Source organism: Molossus molossus, unplaced genomic scaffold (genome assembly GCF_014108415.1).
Source record: "Molossus molossus isolate mMolMol1 unplaced genomic scaffold, mMolMol1.p scaffold_m16_p_30, whole genome shotgun sequence".
Classification (NCBI taxonomy): Eukaryota; Metazoa; Chordata; class Mammalia; order Chiroptera; family Molossidae; genus Molossus; species Molossus molossus.
In genome coordinates, this window is record NW_023425367.1 from 2380832 (window position 1) to 2403834 (window position 23003).

General features: G+C 39.8%; 1 pseudogene; it reads left to right on the forward strand.

The window, feature by feature from the left end:
- Positions 1–191: 191 nt before the first annotated feature.
- Positions 192–23003, forward strand: part of LOC118643105 — a 35811-nt pseudogene continuing 12999 nt past the window's right edge.

Here is a 23003-nt window from a genome sequence, read left to right on the forward strand (position 1 = left end):
GCTGTAGGCCTGCCTTCCTCTGGAGCACTGGGCCGAATTTCTAGTATGGGGGCGGGCGGGGGTAGGAAGGAGGAGCTGAGCTTAGAACAGACAAAAAAAAAAAAAAACGGTCCAGCTCACCGGCACGGGCCCGCCGTCAGCACGTCACGTCACCGCTCGGGAGACAGACCTAGGAAAATGCGGAAGGGTAGATGGGCCCCTTCCGCCCACTGGGTTCTAGGGCACCTCTAGGGTCTCGGGACTCCAAGCCCAGTAGCCTGGCTGCAACGGGGTTTCCGGCGGCTGGAATCTCTGTCAGAACGTTCTTTCCTCCTCTTCCGCGCTTCCGCCCGCTGCCGTACTGGCACCGCTGCCTCCGCCTTGGCATAAGCAGTCCCCGGTCTAACTGTGTGCGGCTGCCTCTCATCATCTGTGGGCCTAGGCCGCCGTCCTGGCTCTGAAGGGCCTTTCCTGGAGAGGCGCTTGCTGGAGTTGTTCGCAGGCCCTCAAACTCCTGTCTGCAATAAATGTGTTTCCTTCATCTAGTGGCTGGATAAGAAGATGAAATTAGCAACACTCGCCATCTCCTTCTTTCTGTTAAAATATGTATTTTGGAAATGGAATGAAAATAAGCTTGCTAGTCAAAATGGGTATGTAGGGAAGAGGAGGGATTTTAGAGCAACTACCCAACTTGTCAGTTTTAAATATTAATATCAGAAAATCAAGCTAATTTGAATATGGAAAACTACTACACTTTGAGAGTGCTTTCACATATTCCAATGTAAAACAATTTTTAATATGTGATTATATTCTGTGTTTCAGAATTTAGGAGCCTATGAATATGTCGTGTAACTTTGATAAATAGTGAACATTTTTATGTAACAGAGACTACTAGCTGGATGTGATGTGGGTCTGGGGTTTTTGTTGTTGTTTTTAACAACTCCTTAAATAAGTACCTAAAATTTAAAGAGACTTGACTTTAGAGAGAAAGTGGAAAATGTTAAGCAGACAACATTTATCAACTCCAAAAAATGTATTTTGCATATTCATTACATTACTATGATATCTTTTCATAACATTGCACAGAAAACAAAATGTTGAGGCTACATTTATATATATATATATATATATATATATATATATATATATATATAAATATATAGGTACGGTACAGTCTTAAGATCTGAACAGTTCTAAATGCCATTACTAAATGCTGTTCTTGCTAAATAAATGTTAAAATGTAGGGTATTATTTTATAGACACATGCCTATAAATAGGTTGAGCTTCACATAAGAGGAAAAGGTAAATGTAGAAGAAACATGAAAAAGTTCTGGATGTTCCTTATAAATTTCTCATAAGGCAGAGTGAAGACCTAGTGCTTTCATTTCCTCCAAGAAAGAGAAAAAAAATGAGATTGAGAGCAGAACATTTTAAAAATATATAATATGAACAAAAAATACTTGCTTTCAAACTAGTCAAGGGAATTTTTACTACTGTTATTAACCAAAGAAGAGGTTCAGGCTATAATAAAAATCAAAAAGTATCTAAACAAAAGAATTAGCAACCCAAGAGACACTGAGTCAGATGGCAACTCAGCTGCTCTGTGGCAAGACTAAAAGACATGCTCAAATGTTAATTCATTATTCAGAGGAAAGATTCTGTCTAGGTCAACTGGAATTAGTTAATTCCAATATATGAACAAGGGGCAACAAAATAAGATGAAGTCTGTGTATGTCCAGAAAGGGCTTAGTATTGAGTCAAGTTTAGCAATATAGAAGCTTAACAGCTACTCTGAGAACTGAGGCACAAGATGTACACAGACCCATCCTTGCCATTTTGGCTCAGCAGTCAGAGTGTTGGTCTGTGGTCCAGAGAGACCCGGGGTTCAGTTCCCACTAAGGTCCTGTGCCTCAGTTGCAGTTTGTCCCCGGACCTGATTGGTTGTGCAGGTGGCAGCTGCTCAATGTGTCCCTTTCACGTCAATTTTTGTCTCTCTCTCTCTCTCTCTCTCTCTCTCTCTCTCTCTCTCTCTCTCCCACTCTATCTGAAAAAAAAGAGGAAAAATGTCCTCGAATGAGGTTTTAAAAAAAAAGATGTACACAGACCGCACCTTACTAATAGCCTCCTGACTCAAGTGATTCTCTGAACAATGCTCATTCCCTTTTTTTCTATTATCACAGTTGACCCTTACACAACACAAGTTTGTACTCTGTGTGTCCACTTACACAATGTTTTCAATAAATATAAGGTGTCCTTGAAAAATATATACAGAAATAAAGTGTAATTATAAAGCCAGTGTTTATTAAATACATTCATTTTTAAAATGTAATAGAATCTACAGACAGCCTATATACATTGGGGGTGGGGGCACTCTGTCTACAGGTAGGCCTCCTTATCCCTGGGTTTTGTATCAGCTGGTTGAACCAATCATGGATTGAAAACAGTATTTCCCACCCACCATGGGGAAGCTATGGATGCACAGGGCCAGTGATATGCATTCTTCTATTTCACTTTTTATAAAGGACTAGAGCACACATAGATATGGGTTTCTGTGGGAAGCAGGAGAGCTTGGGGGTATTGCGGTCCAGAAACCAATCTGTATATACCAAAGGACTACAGTTAAGTTTTGGGGGAGTCAAAAGTAACCCTAGCCCTTGAGTTCTTTCAGGGTCCCCTGTAGTGATGCAGGCACCTCTCACAGACGCCAGAGAGGTGTTTTGGGGCAGCCCACTGAGAAGGGGAAGAGGGCTGTCCCCAACCTCAATCCTTGTCCTGTCTTATAAATGAATTTATATGAGAAGTTTCCTTATGACAGTGTAGTGTGTGTGTGGTGGGGAGGGCTTGTGAAACAAAGAAAATTTTATTTAAAAAGCTAGAAAAACTATAAATCTGGCTTATGAAGCACAAACAAGCTCTCAGGTAATCTGAAGAGAAAGTTGGATGGGGGTCTGAGGCATATACCTGGCTATATATAGGTTTCATATTTCTCTGATTAATATTTTGGTATAAATTAATTCTCAAAGGTCAATTTTTACTTTGTTGTTGCCTTCCCAGAACTCATGAGAAGCAGCACCTGGCAATTTTATCTTGTCAAGTCTTGAGACTGCTGGCTTTTCTGCTTAGGGAGCAAAAAATAAAACTGTGCCCTGGCTGGTTTGGCTCAGCGGTTGGAGCGTCGGCCTGCGGTACAGAGAGACCCGAGTTCGCTTCCCGCTAAGGGCACGTGCCTCGGTTGCAGTTGGTCCCTGGCCCTGGTTGGTCGTGCGGGTGGCAGCCACTCGATGTGTCCCTTCACATCGATGTTTCTCTCTCTCTCCCTTCCTCTCTCTCCCTCCCGCTCTATCTGAACAAAAAATGGAAAAATGTCCTCAGGTGAGGATAAAAAATAAATAAATAAATAAAACTGCTCTGTTTGTTTAATGCATGGGTGGGGAAACTTTTTACTGCCAAGGGCTGTTTGGATATTTATAAAATCAATGTGGGCCATATAAACTTATCTATTTAAAAATTAGCCTACTGTCCAGCTGGTGTGGCTCAGTGGTTGAGCATCGACCCATGCATCAAGAGGTCAACAGTTTGATTCCTGGGCAGGGCACACGCCCAAATTGTGGACCCGATCCCCAGTGGAGAGTATGCAGGAGGTGGCCAATTGATGTTCTCTGTCATTGATGTTTCTCTCTCTTTCCCCCTCTCCCTTCATCTCTCTCCAAAATCAATAAAAGGAAAAAAAAAATTTTAATAAAAATTAGCCTACTATATTTTGTTAGGCTAACTTAGTGAGTGATGTTAGTTGGTATTGATTTCACAGGCTTTATAGCCCTCTGGCCAGAAGTTTCTGGCCAGAAGTTTCCTACCCCTGGTTTGGTGGGTGAGAAACACTCCCCAGTTTTCTGCATTCATTCCTTAGGAAGGCTTTTAACCATTTGCTCTCAAGTGTACTTGGTTGGGAAAGATAATCACTTGTTATTTGCAGGCCAGCTGCAGATTGCCTTCTGTGTTCAGCCTTGTTTTAACTTTCCTGTCTCAGTTTCCCTATTCCTCCTGCCCTGGAATTTTCCTTGATTCTTAAAACCCCTAACAGTAGTACTAAAATGTATTTGTTTTTCAGAGCAGTTAATATGTATCAGGTAGTTCCAAGCTTACCAAAATCAAGTTTTTGATACTATTTTAATAAAGTAACAAAAATGGCACCAGTAAGGGACAGTATAAGGTCTTTTGATCTTTTTCAAAGAAACCAATTCACATCTATATTTTGTTTAGAAACCTCTAGTTAAATATCCAAGTTCATCATTCACAATTTCTCCCACAAAAAAAACTAAAATGCAAACAATTCAGCTAAATTTTCCACCATTTTATAGCAACTATAACTTTTCATCTGGTTTCCAATGTCACTCATTTCCATGGAAGACCTTACTAGGGACAAGATTTATAACCATATTTCTACCAACTCTCTTCAAAAAAATTTAGACTCTTAATAACATACCCTTTGAAACTTTTCCAGCCTCTATTCACACACTTCCAAAGCTGTTTACATATTTGTAGGTATTTGTTATAGCAGCATCACACTACTTGATATCAAAGTTTGTGAAAAGAAAAAGAAGGACAATCTGTATTAAGATACCCCCTCCCCCCCCCCCGAAGAAGAAGAAGAAGAAGAAGCAGCAGCAGCAGCAGCAAAAGGTAGAGATAGAGGTGTGATGGACGTAGAAAGTGATGTATTTTATTTATTTATTATTGTCAACGCAAGAAACATTCAAATCTGAGAAGAATTTTTGTGAGTTTATTTAAGCCGAAAATAATGACCATTGCCTGGAAGCAAAATCTCAACAAATTGAAATAATGCTCCAGAGAACAGTAGTTTTGCACCTTAGTAAAACATTACAATCGAAAGAGAAGACATGCAATCTGTTGTTGCTGGATTAGAGACGTGGTAGAAAGCAAAGTAGGGAAACCTCTGGGATTGGACAAAAAATGAAATGACAGATACATCTTATACATAAATGGTTAACAGTCAACAATTACCTCAGTTATAATGAGAGGATTTGGGGTCTCCACACAGTGGTGCCTATGCTTTGAGGGTACTGGGAAAAAAAATTACTTTGACATTCTAAAAATATGATATCATAAATATAAAAAGACTATAGACAGGCTCAGTGAGGTAAAGATTGACCTTTGTCAAGGAAGATGCTAGCCTAGGATTTGACTACCTGCCACAAACTGCTTTTAGTTAAATGGTTTTATTTATTTTTATTTTTTTAATTATTATTAATTTGTTTTTGTAACAAACGTTTCTTCTTATTCCTCCATTAACACCTTCCTCCTCATTCCTCCGCCCCATCCCCAGTCTTGTTGTCTATGTCTATTGGCTATGCATAATGCATATAAGTTCCGTGTTTTATCTCTCCCTCGTCCCTATTAACCCCTCTTCTGAGGTTTGTCAGTCTATACCCTACCTCTATGTCTCTGGGTCAATTTTGTTCATCAGTTTGTTCAGTTCATTATATTCCACAAATAAGTGAGATCCTGTGATATTTGTCTAACTTTGCTTGGTTTGTTTCGCTTAGAATAATATTTTGCAGGTCCCTCCATATCATCTCAAAGGATAAGAGATCTTTCTTTCATATAGCTGCATAGTATCCCACTGTGTACATGTACCATAGCTTTTTTATCCACTCATCTACTGATGGACACTTGGGCTGTTTCCAGATCATAACTATTGTATATAGTGCTGCTATGAACATAGGGGTACATATATTTTTTTCTGATTGGTGTTTCAGGCTTCTTTGGGTATATTCCTAGAAGTAGAATCACTGGGTCAAATAGAAGTTCAATTTCTAACTTTTTGAGGTAACACCATAGTGTTTTTCACAGTGGCTGCACCAGTCCGCATTCTCACCAGCAGTGTACAAGAGTCCCCTTTCTCCACACCCTCACCAGCACTTATTTAATGATTTGTTGATGGCCATTCTGACAGGTGTGAAGTGATACCTCATTGTTGTTTTAATTTGCATCTCTCTGATGATTAATGATGTTTAGCATTTCTTCTTATGTCCCTTGGCTATTTATATGTCCTGTTCGGAGAGATGTTTCTTTATGTCTTCTGATCATTTTTTAATTGGGTTCCTTGTCTTCCTTTTGTTGAGTTGTATGAGTACTCTATTTTTTAAATTAACCTTTTATTTGATACGTCATTGGCAATTATGGTCTCCCATACAGTGGGTTCCTTTTCCATTTTGCTGGTTGTTTCTTTTACTGTGCAGAAGCTTTTGAGTTTGATGTAGTCCCATGTGTTCATTTTTTTCTAGGATATGTTGTTTCTGTTGTCTTAGGTGATATATCAGTGAAAATTCTGCGTATGATGTTCGACATTTTGTTCCTACATTTTTTTTTTTAGGATTTTTATGGATTCACGGGTCACATTTAAGTCTTTTATCCATTTTGTGTTTATTTTTGTGTATGTGTAAGTCGATGGTCTAGTTTCATGTTTTTGCATGTAGCTGTCCAATTTTCCCAACACCATTTATTAAAGAGGCTGTCTTTACTCCACTATATGCTCTTGCCTTCTTTTTCAAATATTAATTGGGCATAAAGTCCTGGGTCCATTTCTGGGTTCTCTGTTCTCTTCCACTGGTCTATATGCCTTTTCTTATGTCAGTACCAGGCTGTTTTGATTACAGTGGCTTTGTAGTTTAACCTGATATCTTTTAATGTGATCCCTCCTACTTTGTTCTTCTTTTTCAAGAATGTTGTGGGTTTTCTGAGGTCTTTTTTGGTTTTGTATAAACTTTTGGAGTGTTTGTTCTAGTTCTGTGAAATATGTTGTTGGTAGTTTGATGGGGATTGCATTGAATCTATAGATTGCTTTAGGTAGTATGGACATTTTAATGATGTTAATTATTCCAATCCATGAAAACAATATATGCTTCCACTTTCTTATTTATTATCTATTTATTTATTTATTTATTTATTTATTTATTTTCAATGACCAGTAGTCATTGTGAAGAGTTTATTTACTTCTTTGGTTAAGTTTATTTCTAGGTATCTTAATTTTTTTTTTTTCTGCAATGGTAAATGGGATTTTTAAAAAAATTTCTCTTTCTGTGAGTTCATTGTTGGTGTATAAGAATGCCATCAATTTCTTGACATTAATTTTGTGTCCTGCTACTTTGCCAAATTCATTTTTTTTTTTTTCTTCACCTGAGGACATTTTCCATGTTTTTGTTCAGACAGAGTGGGAGAGAGAGAGAGAAAGAGAAAGAGAGAAACATCGATGTGAAAGGGACACATCAAGTGGCTGCCTCCCGCACAACCCAACCAGAACTGGGGACAAACTGCAACCAAGGTATGTGCTCTTAGTGGGAACCAAACCCACGCCTCTCTGGACCACTGAGCCAAACCAGCCAGGGCCCAAATTCATTTATTAACTCTACTAGATTTTTGACAGTCTTTAGGGTTTTAGGTGTACAATATCATGTCATCTGCAAATAATGACAGTTTCACTTCCTTCTTTCCAATTTGAATCCCTTTTATGTTTCATTCATGTCTAATTGCTGTGGCCAAGACTTCCAGTACTATGTTAAATATTAGTAACAAAAGTGGGCATCTGTGTCTTGTTTCTGTTCTCAAAAGAAATGCTTTTTGTTTTTGTCCATGGAGTATGATGTTGGCTGTAGGTTTTTCATATATGGCCTTTATTAAGTTGAGTCATGATTGCTCTATTTCCATATTGCTGAGCGTTTTAATCAGAAATGGGTGCTGAATTTTGTTGAATGCTTTTTCAGCTTCTGTTGATATGATCATATGGTTTTTATTTTTTATTTTGTTTATGTGTTATTTCACATTTATTGATTTACAAATATTGTTTTATCTTTGCATCCCTTGGATAAATCCCACATGGTCATGATGAATAATTTTTTTGATGTATTGCTGGATCCAATTTGTTAGTAGTTTATTAAGGATTTGGTATCTCTGTTGATCAGGGATATTAGCCTATATTTTTCTTTCTTTGTAGTGTCTTTATTTGGCTTTAGAATTAGGATTATGCTAAACTCATAAAATGAGTTTGAAAGTGTTTCATCTTGTATTTTGGGGGATAGTTTGAAGAGAATGGGTGTTAGATCTGCTTTGAATGTTTGGTAAAACTTTCCCATGAAGCCTTCTGGACCTGGGCTTTTGTTTGCTGCCAGTTTCTTAATTACATCTTTAGTTTCCTTTGTTGTTACTAGTTTGTTCAAGTTTTCTATCTCTTCCTCGTCAGTTTGGGAGACTGTGTTTCTAGAAATTTGTCCATGTCTCCTAGATTGTCCAATTTGTTTGCATGTAACTGTTCATAATCTTTTGTATTTTTGTGGTGTCAGTTGTTACTTCTCTTTTGTTTCTAATTTTGTTTATTTGGGTCCTCTATTTTTGTTTCTTGGTGAGTCTGGCTAAAGGTCCATAGATCTTGTTTATCTTTTCAAAGAGCCAGCTTTTTGTTTCATTGATCTTTTGAATTGTTTTTTTAGTTTTATGTCATTTATTTCTGCTCTGACCTTTACTATTTCCCTCCTCCTTCTAGCTCTGAGTTTTTCTTCTCATTTACTTCATAGTTTTTTTTAATTTGTAGGGTTAAAGAGTCAATTAGAAATTTATTTGTTATTTTGAGGTAGGCGTATGGTGCTATAAACTTCCCTCTCAGGACTGTTTGTGCTGTATCTCATATATTTTGTGTTGTTGTGTGTTCATTTTCATTTGTTTCCAGAAAGATTTTAATTTTTCCTTGATCTCATTAGTAACCTATTTGTTTAATAAAATGCTACATACCCTCTAAGTCTTTGAATGTTTTTGTGAATTTTTATTATAATTGAGTTCCAGTTTCATGCTGTTGTGATCTGAGAAGGTGCTTGATATGATTTAAATCTTTTAAAATTTGCAGAAACTTAGTTTGTGCCCTAACATGTGGTCTATCTTTGAGAATAACCCATGCATACTTGAAAAAAAATGTATATTCTGTAGCTTTGGGGTAAAATATTCTGTAAATATCAATGAAGTCCAACCGATCTAGTTGGTCTTGTAAGGACTCTATGTCCTTGTTACTTTTTTGCCTGGAAATTTATCCAGTGGTGTCAGTGGTGTGTTAAAGTCACCCAGTATGATTGTATTGCTATTGATTTCTCCCTTGAAGTCCTCCAAAAGTTTTTAAATATATTTTGGTGCTCCCATATTTGGGGCCTATATGTTTACCAGGGTGATATACTTTTGTTGGATTGATCCTTTTAATATTATTTAGTGACCTTTTCTATCTCTTATTATGACCCTCATTGTAAAGTCTATCTTGTCATATATTGAATATTGCTACACCACCTTTTTTTCATTGTCATTTTCTTGGAAAATTTTTTTCCATCTCTTCATTTTCATCCTGTGTGAGTCTTTTGTTGTGATGTGAGTCTCTTGCAGACAGCATATGTATGAGTCGTATTTTCCTATCCAATCAGCTATCTTATGTCTTTTGATTGGAGCATTTAAGCCATTTACATTTAAAGTTATTATTGAGTGCAGCTGGTGTGGCTCAGTGGTTGAGCATCAACCCATGCACCAAGAGGTCACCGGTTCGATTCCCAGTCAGGACACATGCCCAGATTGTGGGCCCAATTCCCAGTGGGGAGCATGCAGGAGGCAACCAATAGATGTTCTCTGTCATTGATGTTTCTATCTCTCTCTCTCTAAAATCAATAAAGAAAAAAATTTTAAAGTTATTATTTATAGTTATTAGTTGTCATTTTAATTCTCTCTCTCTCTCTCTCTCTCTCTCTCTCTCTCTTCCTACTTTCACAACAGTCTCATCACCATTTTTTGCAGTGCTGGTTTGGTGGTGGTAAATTTCAAGGTATTTCTTACAACAGCTATGTCATTTTTTATTTCTTCTTGATGTTTATGCATAGTTTCTACCTCTTTTTTAAAGCTGGAGTAGTTTCTAGTGACCTCTTCATAATTCTTATTAAGTTGCTTGTAGTTCTCACCAAATTGTTTGAACACCCTTAAAATTATTGCTTTGAATTCTTTATCTGACAAGTTGCTTTTTTTCACTTACTGTAGTTCCTCTTCTGGTGAGTTCTCTTTTTCTTTCTTTTGGTGGTTGTTTCTTTGTCTCCCCATTTTAGTCATCTGGTAGCTCTAGACCCAATGAGGGATGTTTGGATGTGAAAAGGACACTGTATATCACATAAGACTTCTGTGCCTCCCAGACTGTATTGTTGCATGTTGCTACTTGGTTTTACAGGCCTTGTTGGAGCCCCTGCTTTGCGCTGATCTATGGGGAGCTAGATCCCACAGTCCTCTCTGGAGACCTGGTTCCATGCATATTGTGTGGGCAGCTGGGTCACACAGGCCTCTCTGTAGCCCCAGCTCCCTTCATGTCCTATGGGGAGCTGGATCGCACAGGTCTTTTTGGAGCCCCAGCTCCCAATTGCTCTTGTGGGTCACTGGTTTGCACAGGCCTCTCTTGAGCCCTGGCTCCTCACCACTCTTGTGGGCAGTTGGGTTGCACAGGCCCCTATATGGGCTGGGGAGCACTGCTACCCAGTGGGGCTCAGCTCCTGCTCAGCCTTTGCTGTAGTTTTTGGGAATGGGTCTCAGCTGCTGGTCTGTGCTTCTGTTGCCTGAGGATGGATGTCTGCTCCCCAGCCACTGTTGCTGGTGGTATATCTTGACTCTGATTGGGCTGCTATTGCGAGGGATGGTGCTGGGCTCCCAGCCATTTGCAGTTTCCATAGCAGGCACCTTGACAGCTTTGCTACTGTGCACTGGTCTGTGTTGACATTGGGGTCCACTGGTCTGATGGTGCTAGGTCCACTAGTAGGCTCATGTTTCTCAGCTCTAGCCGCTCCTACTGCCTCTTCCCAGGGAAGACCTGAGATCTTCCAAAATAATGGGACCTCCCCATGGCACAGGGAGAAGCATCCTAAAGAGACGCTTATCATGGTAGCTGCTGCTCCCCATTCATAGCACAGGAACCTTCTGCTCCTGCATGAGTTTGGTTGTCCACCTTCACGTTTACTCACTCTCTCTCACACACTAGCTCACTCTCTTATACACTCACACTTTCTCTGGTCCTGCCCACCACCATCTTTTTCTAGTTTAATGGTTTTAATTTCAGGCCATCCTTTGTGGTTACTTTAGGTCTTTGAGCTCACAAGGCCACAACACATGTTTTACCAGAGCTTTTAAGGTTAGTATGTGGCATCTTTTCATTCTTTTTTTTTTAAAGTATTACAGATGTCCCTCCTATTTTTATCATTTACAGCCTTCTTGCCTCTCTCCTCTCACCCTTGCCTTCAACACACTGTTATTTGTGTCCATTGGTTATACATTTGTGCACATAGTTCTTTGGTTTATCTCTTGCTGCCCCCTCACCATTTTTTTCTTCTGAAGTTTGTCATTCTGCTGTCTACTTCAATGTCTCTGGGACAATTTTATTCATAACCTTATGTTGTTTATTATATCCCACAAATGAATGAGATCATCTGATACTTGTCTTTCTCTGACTAGCTTATTTCGCTTAGCATAATACTCTCCAGGTCTCTCCATGTCATCTCAAAGTATAAAAGATCTCTCTTTCTTACAGCTGCATAGTAGTCCATTGTGTAAATGTACCATAGCTTTTTAATTCACCCATCTAGTGATGGACGCTTGTGCTGTTTCCAGATCTTAACTATTATAAACAGGGCTTCTATGAACATAGAGGTGCATATATTCTGTCTGATTGGTGTTTCTTAGGGTATAGCCCTAGAAGTGAGATCACTGGGTCAAATGGCAGTTCAATTTTTAAATTATTGAGGAAGACTTCCAGTCAAGATGGCGGGTAGGTAAATGCCATATTGCGTCCTCCCACAACCACATCAAAATTACAACTAAACTACAGAACAACCATCTTTCAAAACTGCCTGAAATCAAGCTGAATGAAAGTCCTACAACTAGAGAATTAAAGAAGCAGCCACACCAAGACTGGAAGGAGGGGTGGAGGCAGAGGCACAACAGGCTGGTCTCACACCCATGTGTGGCAGATTAGGAGGACACTTAGTATGGGAAGGTCCTGCCTGAGGACTGAGGGGATTTCATCCCACACCAGGCACCCTCCTCAGGGTTCCAGTGCCAGGAAGAGAAGTCCCCATAATTTCTGGATGGAAAACCAGCGGGAACTGAGGCTCAGGGAGGCTAAGACAGCTGGAGCCCCAGGCAGCTCCTCTTAAAGGGCCTGCACATGGATTTATCAGACTCACTCCTTCTAAGCTTGGAGGGGAGGCAGCTTGAGGGGAACCAGAGACATACAGGGAAGAACTAAGCTGTTTGGGCACTGGAGCGAGGGCTGGAGAGGGGGCGTTCCCAGGGACAGATGTGCTGACAGAGGCCTTTGTTCCTTTGGTGAGCCCATCCCTCGGGAGGCAGACAGCCGCCATATCTGGGACTCCAGAAGCCTAGCTCAAACTGTTTGCCCTGCCCTGGTGGTTTCCTGAGGCCCTGCCACACCCAACTTTCATGCCCACCCAAGCTTTTGCCAGTTGGTTAACCATAGGATTGGCCTGTCTAGGATCCTGCTTCAGATTTTCCCAAATTCTTTTAAACAAGACGCACCTGGTCTCAGCTAACCCCATATGTCTCGTTAAGTAATACATAGAAACAAACACAGGGAGGCAGCCAAAATAAGGAGACAAAGAAACAGGTCCCAAATGAAAGAACAGAACAAAACCCCAGAAAAAGAACTAAGCAAAATGGAGATAAGCAACCTAATAGATGCTGAGTTCAAAATACTGCTTATAAGGATGCTCAATGAACTTAGTGAGAACCACAGTGAACTTAGTGAGGGCCTCAAGAGCATAAAAAAGGAGCAGTCAGAAATGATAGATGCAGAGTCAGAAATGAAGGAGGCACTAACTGAAATAAAGAATAATTTACACAGATTCAATAGTAGAGTAGGTAAAGCCAAGAAGCAAACCATCGATTTGGAATATAAGGAAGCAAAAAAACCACCCAATCAGAACAGCAAAAAGAAAAAGAAAAAAAAAAAAATGAAGTTAAAGTAAGGAGCCTGTAGTATTCAAGCTTGCCAATATTTGCATCTTAGGGGTGCCAGAAGGAGAAGAGAGAAAACAAGAAACTATTTGAAACAATAATGGCAGAAAACTTTCCTAACTTGGTGAAGGAAACAGACATACAAGTCCAGGAAGCACAGAGAGTCCCAAACAAGATGAACCCTAAGAGGCCCACACCAAGACACATCATCATCAAAATGCAAAAGGTTCAAGACTGAGAATCTTAAAAGCAGCAAGAGAAAAGCAGTTAGTTACCCACAAAGGAGTTCCCATAAGGCTGTCAGCTGATTTCTCAAAATAAACTTTGCAGGCCAGAAGGGAGTGGCAAGAAGTATTCAGAGTGATGAAAAGCAAGAACCTACAACCAAGATTACTCTATCCTGCAAAGCTATTATTTAGAATTGGTGGCCATATAATGAGTTTCCTAGACAAGAAAAAGCTAAAGGAGTTTATCACCACCAAACCATTATTATATAAAATGTTGAAGGATCTTCTTGAAGAAAAAGATAAAAAATATAAACAAACAAGATGGGAATAAATACATAGCTATCAACAATTGAATCTACCAAAAAAAAAAAAAAAATTGAACAAGCAGAACAGAAACATCTCATAGATATAGAGAACATTTTGTTGGGTGCCAGATGGAAGGGGGGATGGGGGAATGGGTGAAAAAAGTGAAGGGATTAAGAAGCACAAATTGGTTGCTAGACTGACAAACCTCAAAGGGAAGGGGGCTTGGAGGTGGGAATAAATAAACCAAAGAACTTATATGTATATATGCATAACCAGTGGACACAGACAACAGTGTGAGAAAAGGCAGGAGGGTAGGGGTAGAAGTGGAGAGAAGGGGGGTCAATGAGGGAAAAAATGAGGAACATCTGTAATACATTCAACAATAAACATATAATTAAAAGAATTTTTTTTTTGCCCTGGCCAGTTTGGCTCAGTGGTTTGAGCGTTAGCCTGTGGCCTGGAGGGACCCAGGATCAGTTCCCGCTAAGGGGATGCACCTCGGTTGCAGTTTGTCGCCAGCCCTGGATGGGTCATGCAGGTGGCAACCACTGAATGTGTCCCTTTTACATTGATGTTTCTTTCTTTCTTCCTCTCTCTCTCTCTCTCTCTCTCTCTCTCTCTCTCTCTCTCTCTCTCTCTCTCCCCCTCCCTCTCCTTCTCCCCTCCCCCTCTCTCCCACTCTAACTGAACAAAAAATGGAAAAATGTCCTGGGGTGAGGATAAAAAATAAACAATTTTTTTTTTAGGAAACTCCATATTGTTTTCTATAGTGCCTGCACCAGACTGCATTCCCACCAGCAGTGTGCAAGGGTATCCTTTTCTCCACACCCTCACCAGCACTTATTGTTTGATGATTTGTTGATGGCAGCCTTTCTGGCAGGATGTGAGGTGATACCTCATAGTTTTTTTTACTTAACATCTCTCTAATATTAGTGACTTTTTCATGTCTCTTGGCCATTTGTATGTCCTCTTTGCAGAAGTGTCTATTCAGATCCTTTGCTCATTTTTACATTGGGTTGTTTGCCTCTCTTTGGTTTAGTTGTTTAAGTACTTTATATATTTTGGAAATGAACCCATTATCCAATGTATCATGGCAAATATGTTCTCCCCTATAGTGGGTTCGCTTTTCATTTTGATGCTGATTTATTTTGCTGTGCAGATGCTTTTTAGTTCATGTAGTCCCGCTTATTTATTGTTTTTTGTTGTTGTTGTTCGCTTCTCTTATCTAGCCAATGTATTGTTGAAGATTCTGCTTCATGTGATATCTAAATTTTGCTGCCTACATTTTCTTCTAGAATATTTATGTTTTCATGAGTTACATTTAATATTTAATTCACTTTGAGTTTATTCTTGTGTGTGGTATAAATTGGTGGTCTAGTTTCAGTGTTTTGCATGTAGCTGTTCAATTTTCCTAATACCACTTACTAAAGAGACTGTCTTTATTCATTGTATGCTCTTGCCTCCTTCTTCAAATATTAATTGAACATCATTCTTAGGTTGATTTCTGGATTTTTTGTTCTGTTCCACTGATCTATATGTCTGTTCTTGTGCCAGTACCAGGCTGTTTTGATGACAGTGGTTTGATAGTATAACGTGATATCCAGAATTGTGATCCCTCCAATTTTGTCCTTTTTTTCCCAAAAAATTTCTGTGACTGTTCAGGGTCTTTTTGTTCCATATGAACTTTTGGAGAATTTGTTCTAGATCTGTAAAATATTTCATTGGTATTTTAGTAGGGATTGTATTGAATCTATAGATTGGTTTAGATTGAATGGATATTTTAATTATGTTGATTCTTCCAATCCATGAACATGATATTTGTCTAACTTTCTATATATTTCTGTATTTAGTATTTCAATGACCTGTATTTTCTGAGAACAGATCTTTTACTTCCTTGGTTAAGTTTATTTCTATATATTATCATTTTTTTATTGCAATGGTAAATGGAATTTGTTTGTGTGTTTTATTTCTTCTTTCTGACAAGGGACTAATTTGCAAAATATATAAAGAACTTACACAAGTCAACAGCAGGAAGACAAACAATTCAATTAAAAATTGCAAAGGGACTTCCAGTCAAGACCGTGGTATAGGTAAAAGTGGCATGCACTTCCTCCAAAAACCACATCAAAATTACAACAATCATCATTCAGAACCACCTGAAACTGAACTGATTAGAAATTCTACTACTATAATATCAAAGACGCCATATCCAGACTGGAAAGAGGGGGTTAGAAGAGAAAGGATTGGTCCCACTCTGACATGTGGAGGATACAAATTAGGAGGAATACCTCAGCTGTGAGGGCTTCCCATAGGAGCAGACACTCCGCTCCATACCAGGCCCCCAGCCCAAGGTCCCAGTAAGAGAAGTCCCTATAACTTCTGATTGCAAAAACCAGTGAGCTTCAACTACTCTTTTGGTTATTCCTTCCAATATGTTATTTATTTCTGCTATGTTATTCTTTATTTCTACTTGGTTTTTCAATGCTTTTCAATCTATACTCATGTTGTTGTGCTTCCTCATGATTATTACTCTGTATTCTCCCTCTGACATCTTGCTCAATTCCATTTTATTTATTTCTTCTCCTGCCAAATTATCTTGTATTTTTTTTTTTTTTGCTTTGTTTTGTTTGTTTTTTTTTCATTTAGAAATTCTTACTTTGTTTCACTATTTTGGCTGTCTGGGTTTTGCAGCCTGCCATATTTTCCCTGTGGGTGTTGGTGTTCCACTGGTTGTGGCTTTCTCTACTGGGTTTGGATGAATGTGGCAGGACCCATGTTAAACATCACTATCAAGTCTTACTTTCCTGGGTAGATTTGGAAGCCCAGGAAAGGCTCAGTTATTCTCTAGCTTTTTGCCTGGAGACTATTAGTCTCAATTACTTGATGAGCCTTGATTTGTAGCCCTCAGCTGAATGCAACCACCCACAGCTCCATGAGGATTTCTAGTGGGTACAGCACATGCTTGCTGACAGATTTTAGATGTTAAGGGGCCTCAAATAGCATTTATCTGGGCTGGGCTGGTGGTGGTAAATTCCTGTGGGAGGGGTCATTGCTTTTTCCCAAGGCTCTGGGAAGGGGGTCTTTGAGTTGCATGGCTATTGTCCTGTAAGTGATTCAGTACAAGTGTCTCCGTGCCCTCCTGTCCAGCTCTCAGCTTCCTCCTGAGCAAGAAGCTCAGTACACACAGCTCCAGTACAGTCCACTCTCCTTCTGCTTGAGGCCAAGGTGAGTGGCTGTAGCTGATTTGGTGCTTTTAAAAACCCCACTTTCACCCAGCTGGTGTGGCTCAGTGTTTGAACATCAGTCCACATACCAAGAGGTCACAACTTTGATTCCCTGTCAGAGCACATGCCCAGGTTATGGGTAAAATCCTCAGTGGGGGCATGCAGAAGGAAGCCAATTAATGTTCTCTCTCAACAATGTTTCTGTCTCTTCCTCTCCTTTCCTCTGTCTCTCTCTCTTTCTAAAATCAACATAAAAATCCCGAAAGACTCCATCAAAAATCTACTAATCTGATATTGAAAGTGGGACACATTAGAAATGGCGGCGAAGTGAATGGAGCTACACAGACCATCTCCCAGGATCAAACTGGAAAATAAAGGCAAATCGTCAGGAAGTGGCAACCGAAAGACACCTTGGAGGAACACATAACCAGAAACACCAACTCAACCCTGGTAGGCTTGCGAGGATGCGAGAGGGGGCCGGGAGCCCACGGTCCACAGCAGCCTGGGCAGGGACCAGGGAACTCGGCGGGAAGTTACTGCTACAGCCTCAAGCCACCCTGCATGGGTCCTGGGAACTCTGTTGCCTGCTAAGCCCTCGGCTGGTGCCGCACAGACTCGCGGGGACCAGGGGACTGTGCTGGAAGCTACTGCCACCTCTGTAGTGTCCCGCCATGGCAGCTCAGTCCTGGGGTTTCTGCTGAGTGCAACGCCCTTGGCTGGAGCCCCAGCCAGGCCGCCCTTGGCTGGAAGCAGAGCCCTGGGGTAAAATGTCCCAGGTGGCTCCACAACGCAGAGTCTGGACAGAGGCTAAATTGGCAGCAGCCACTCACCTTGGGATCCTGCAGACGGAAGGCAGACTGGAATAGAACTGTATGGGGACACTCGGGTTTTGGAGGGTGCTAAGAGCTCCCACTGAGTGCAGCCACGCAGAACTGTGTTCATTTTACTCCTTCCCAGGGCCTGGGGAGAGGCAGTGGCCCTTCCCTCAGAGATTCAACCCCACCTGGTGGCCATTGAAATGGTAATAAAGGCCCATTAAAAACAAACACCTGCCTCACTCTCAGGAAATCCTCTTACACTGAGTACCTGAGGGACTTTTCAGGCATTTCAGAAACCAAGGGTCTTCAGGTGACCTCTACTAATAGCCTCGAGGCAAAAAAAGCTAGAGGATAACTACCATTCCCTGGGCATGCAACACTAACCAGACAAGCTAAGACTTGACGGTGGTGTTTAAAGTGGGTCCTCCATGGCTCATCCAAACCCAGGAGAGGGAGCCACAAACAGCAGAACACCAACACCCACTGGGAAAAATTGGCAGACTCCAAAGCCCACTGTGATAGCCAAAATGGTGAAAAACAGAAAGAAAGCCAAATGAAAGAACAAGAGACCTCTACCGAAGATGAGATAAATAAAGTGCAGTTAAGCAAGTTAACAAAACTAGAATTTAGAGCCATGATGTTGAGAAAGCTCAACAGCATGTGTAAGGACATAAGCACCATGAGTAAAGAGATAGAAATGTTGAAAATCAACCAGTTGGAAATTAAAAACCAACAGGAAGAAATGAAGAGTGACATATCAGAAATAAAAAACACATTGGAAGGTCTGAAAAGCAGAGTAGGGGAAGCTGAGGACTGGATCAGTGAATTAGAAGACAGGCTAGAAAATATCAACCAATCAAAAATCCAAAAGAAAAAAACAATTAAAAAACAGGAAGACAGCTTAAGAGGACTGTGGGACAACTGGAAACAGAAAATATTCGCATCATAAGAGTCACGGAAGAAGAAGAAAATGAGCAAGGGTTAAAGAATATATTCAGCCCTGGCCAGTTTGGCTCAGCGGTTAGAACGTCCGCCTGCGGTCCGGAGAGACCCGGGTTCGGTTCCCGCTAAGGGCATGTACCTTGGTTGCAGTTTGTCCCCGGCCCTGGTTGGTCGTGCGAGTGGCAGCCACTCGATCTGTCCCTTTCACATCGATGTTTCCCTCTCTCTCTCTTCCTCTCTCTCCCTCCCACTCTGTCTGTACAAAAATGGAAAAATGTCCTTGGGTGAGGATAAAAAAAAAAAAAAAAAAAGAATATATTCAAAGAAATAATGACAGAAAACTTTCCTAATTTGGTGAAGTAAGAAGGCATTAAAGTCCAAGAAGCACAGAGAGCCCCAAGTAAGAAGAACCCAAACAGGCCCACACCAAGACACATAGTAATCAAACTGCCAAAAATTAAAGACAAAGAGAGAATCCTAAATGCAGCAAGAGACAAGCAACAGGTTACCTAAAAAGGAAACCCCATAAGGCTCTCAGCTGACTTTTCACAAGAAACACTACAGGCCAGAAGGGAATGGCATGAAGTAATCAAGGTCATGAAAAACAAGAATCTGAATCCAAGACTACTCTACCCAGCAAGGCTATCATTCAAAATAGAAGGTCAAATAAAGAGCTTCCGAGACCAAAAAAAAAAAATGGCTAAGGGAATACATTAGCACCAAACCATCACTGCAAGAAATATTAAAAGGACTGCTATATTTACCAGGAGAAATGGGGAGGAAAATATCACCACACTAAACAAAAATGGCAATAAATAAGTACATATCAATAATCACCTTAAATGTAAATGGGCTGAATGCTCCCATAAAAAGACACAGAGTAGCTGATAGGATAAGTAAGCATGACTCATCTATATGTTGTTTACAAGAGACCCACATCACAACAAAAGACTCACATAGATTGAAAGTGAAGGGATGGAAAAAAATCTTCCAAGCAAACTGAAAAGAAAAAAAAGCTGGGGTAGGAATATTGATATCTGATAAAATAGATTTCAGAATGAAGGCCATAATTAGAGACAAAGAAGGCCACTACGTAATATTGAAAGGATCTATCCAACAGGAAGATAGAACCTTGATAAACATATATGCACCCAATATAGGAGCACCAAAATATAATAAAAATTTCTGGAGGACTTCAAAGGAGAAATCGATAGGAATACAATCATAGCAGGGGACTTCAACACCCCGCTGACATCACTAAATAGATCCTCTAGACAAAAAATTAGCAAGGAAACAGAGACTCTAAATGAAGCACTAGACCAAATTGATTTAATAGATATCTACAGAGAACTACACCCCAAAACTACAGAATTCACATTCTTCTCAAGTGCACATGCGACATTCTCAAAGGTAGACCACATGTTAGGGCACAAACTATATCTCTACAAGTTCAAGAAGATAGAAATTATATCAAGCATCTTCTCAGATCACAAAGGCATGAAACTAGAAATCAATTGCAAGAAGAACATACAAAGACATTTGAACACATGGACGCTAAATAGTATGTTATTAAACAATGAATAGGTCACCGAGGAGATCAAGGAAGAAATCAAAAACTTCCTGGAAACCAATGAAAATAAAGACACAAGAACACAAAATCTGTGGGATGCAGTGAAAGCAGTTCTGAGAGGGAAGTTCATAGCACTACAGGCCTACCTCAAAAAAGAAGAAAAATCTCTAATAGACTACCTAAAGAACTACAACTTAAAGAACTAGAGAGCAAACAAAAAGAAAACCCCAGAGCAAGTAGAAGGCAGGAAATAGTAAGGATCAGAGCAGAAATAAATGATATAGAGACCAAAAAACAATTCAAAGGATCAATAAAACAAACAGCTGGTTTTTCTTAAAGATAAATAAGATTAATGGACCCTTAGCTAGACTCAACAAGAAACAAAGAGAGAGAACCCAAATACACAGAATCAGAAATGAAAAAGGAGAGATAACAACTGACACCACAGAATACAAAAGATTGTTAACAACTACTATGAACAATTATATGGCAACAAATTCGACAATCTAAGCAAAATGGACAAATTTCTAAAAACACATAATCTCCCAAAGCTGGATCAGGAAGAGATAGAAAACTTGAACAGAAAAATAACAACAGAAGAAATTGAAGATGTAATCATGACTCTCCCAGCAAACAAAAGCCCAAGCCCGGATAGCTTCACAGGGGAGTTTTACCGAACATTCAAAGAACTAATACCCATCTCCTCAAACTATTTCAAAAAATTCAACAAGAAGGAAGACTTCCAAACTCGTTTTATGAAGCCAGCATAATTCTTTTTTTTTTTGAAATTTTTATTTATTTATTTTTTTGTTACAGATATTTTACCTTTTTACCCCATTGGCACCCCCCACCCCCCCACCCCTCCACCCTGTCCCCGGCTTAGTTGTCCATGTCCATTGGTCATGCATACATGCATATAAGTTCTGTGGTGTATCTCTTCCCACCACCCCACCCCCCATCCCCTCTTCTGAGGGATGTCAGTCTGTGCCCTACTTCCATGTGTCTGGGTCTACTGTATTCCTCAGACTGTTATGTTCATTATATTCCGTATATAAGTGAGATCATGTGGTATGTGGTATTTGTCCTTCTCTGCTTGGCTTCTTTCACTTAGGATAATACTTTCCAGGTCCCTCCATGTCGTCTCAAAGGATAAGAGATCTTTCTTTCTTACCGCTGCATAGTATTCCATTGTGTATATGTACCACAGCTTTTTGATCCATTCGTCTACTGGTGGACACTTGGGCTGTTTCCAGATCTTAGCTATTGTAAATAGTGCTGCTATGAACATGGGGGTACATATATTCTTCCTGATTGGTGTTTCAGGCTTCCTAGGGTATATTCCCAGCAGTGGGATCACTGGGTCAAATGGAAGTTCAATATTTAATTTTTTGAGGTAGCACCATATTGTTTTTCATAGCGGCTGCACCAGTCTGCATTCCCACTAGCAGTGTATTAGAGTCCCCTTTTCTCCACACCCTCGCCAACACTTGTTGTTTGATGATTTGTTGATGGCGGCCATTCTGACAGGTGTGAGGTGATACCTCATTGTTGTTTTAATTTGCATCTCTCTGATGATTAGTGATGTTGAGCATTTCTTCATATGTCTTTTGGCCATTTGTATGTCCTGTTTGGAGAGGTGTCTATTCAGCTCCTCTGCCCATTTTTTAATTGGGTTCTTTGTCTTCCTTTTGTGGAGTTGTATGAGCACTCTGTATATATTGGAAATTAACCCCTTATCTGATACATCATTGGAAGCCAGCATAATTCTAATTCCAAAACCTAAAAAAGACACAACAAAGAAAGAACACTACAGGCCAATATCCCTGATGAACATAGATGCCAAAATCCTGAACAAAATACTAGCAAATTGGATCCAGCAATACACCAAAAAAACTATCCACCATGACCAGGTGGGATTCATCCCAGGGATGCAAGGCTGGTACAATATTCGCAAATCCATAAATGTGATACACCACATAAATAAAATGAAGAATAAAAACCACATGATAATATCAATAGATGCTGAAAAGGCCTTTGACTAAAATCCAGCATCCATTTCTGATAAAAACGCTCAGCAGTGTGGGAATAGAGGGATCATATCTAGACAAAATAAAGGCCATATATGAAAGACCTACAGCCAACATCATACTAAATGGGCAAAAACTAAAAGCATTTCCCTTAAGAACAGGAACAAGGCAAGGATGCCCACTTTCGCCACTCCTATTTAACATAGTACTGGAAGTCTTAGCCACAGCAGTCAGACAGGAAGAAAAAATAAAAGGGATCCAAATTGGAAAGGAGGAAGTGAAATTGTCATTATTTGCAGATGACATGATACTATACATAGAAAACCCCAAAGACTCCATCAAACATTTACTAGACTTAATAAATGAATTTGGCAAAGTAGCAGGATACAAAATTAACGTCAAGGAATCGATGGCATTCTTATACACCAATGATGAACTCACAGAAAGAGAAACTAAGCAAAAAATCCCATTTACCATTGCGGCAAAAAAAATAAGATACCTAGGAATAAACTTAACCAAAGAAATAAAGGACCTATTCGCAGAAAACTACAGGTCATTGAAAAAAGAAATAAAGGAAGATATAAAAAAGTGGAAGCACATACCCATTAAACCATTAAATTAACACCATTAAAATGTCCATATTACCCAAAGCAATATATAGATTCAACGCAATCCCCATCAAAATACCAATGGCATACTTCACAGAATTAGAACAATTACTTCAAAAGTTCATATGGAACCAAAAAAGGCCTCGAATAGCCACAGCAATCTTGAAAAGGAAGAACAAAGTTGGAGGGATCACAATACCAGATATCAGGTTATACTACAAAGCGACTGTAACCAAAACAGCCTGGTACTGGCAC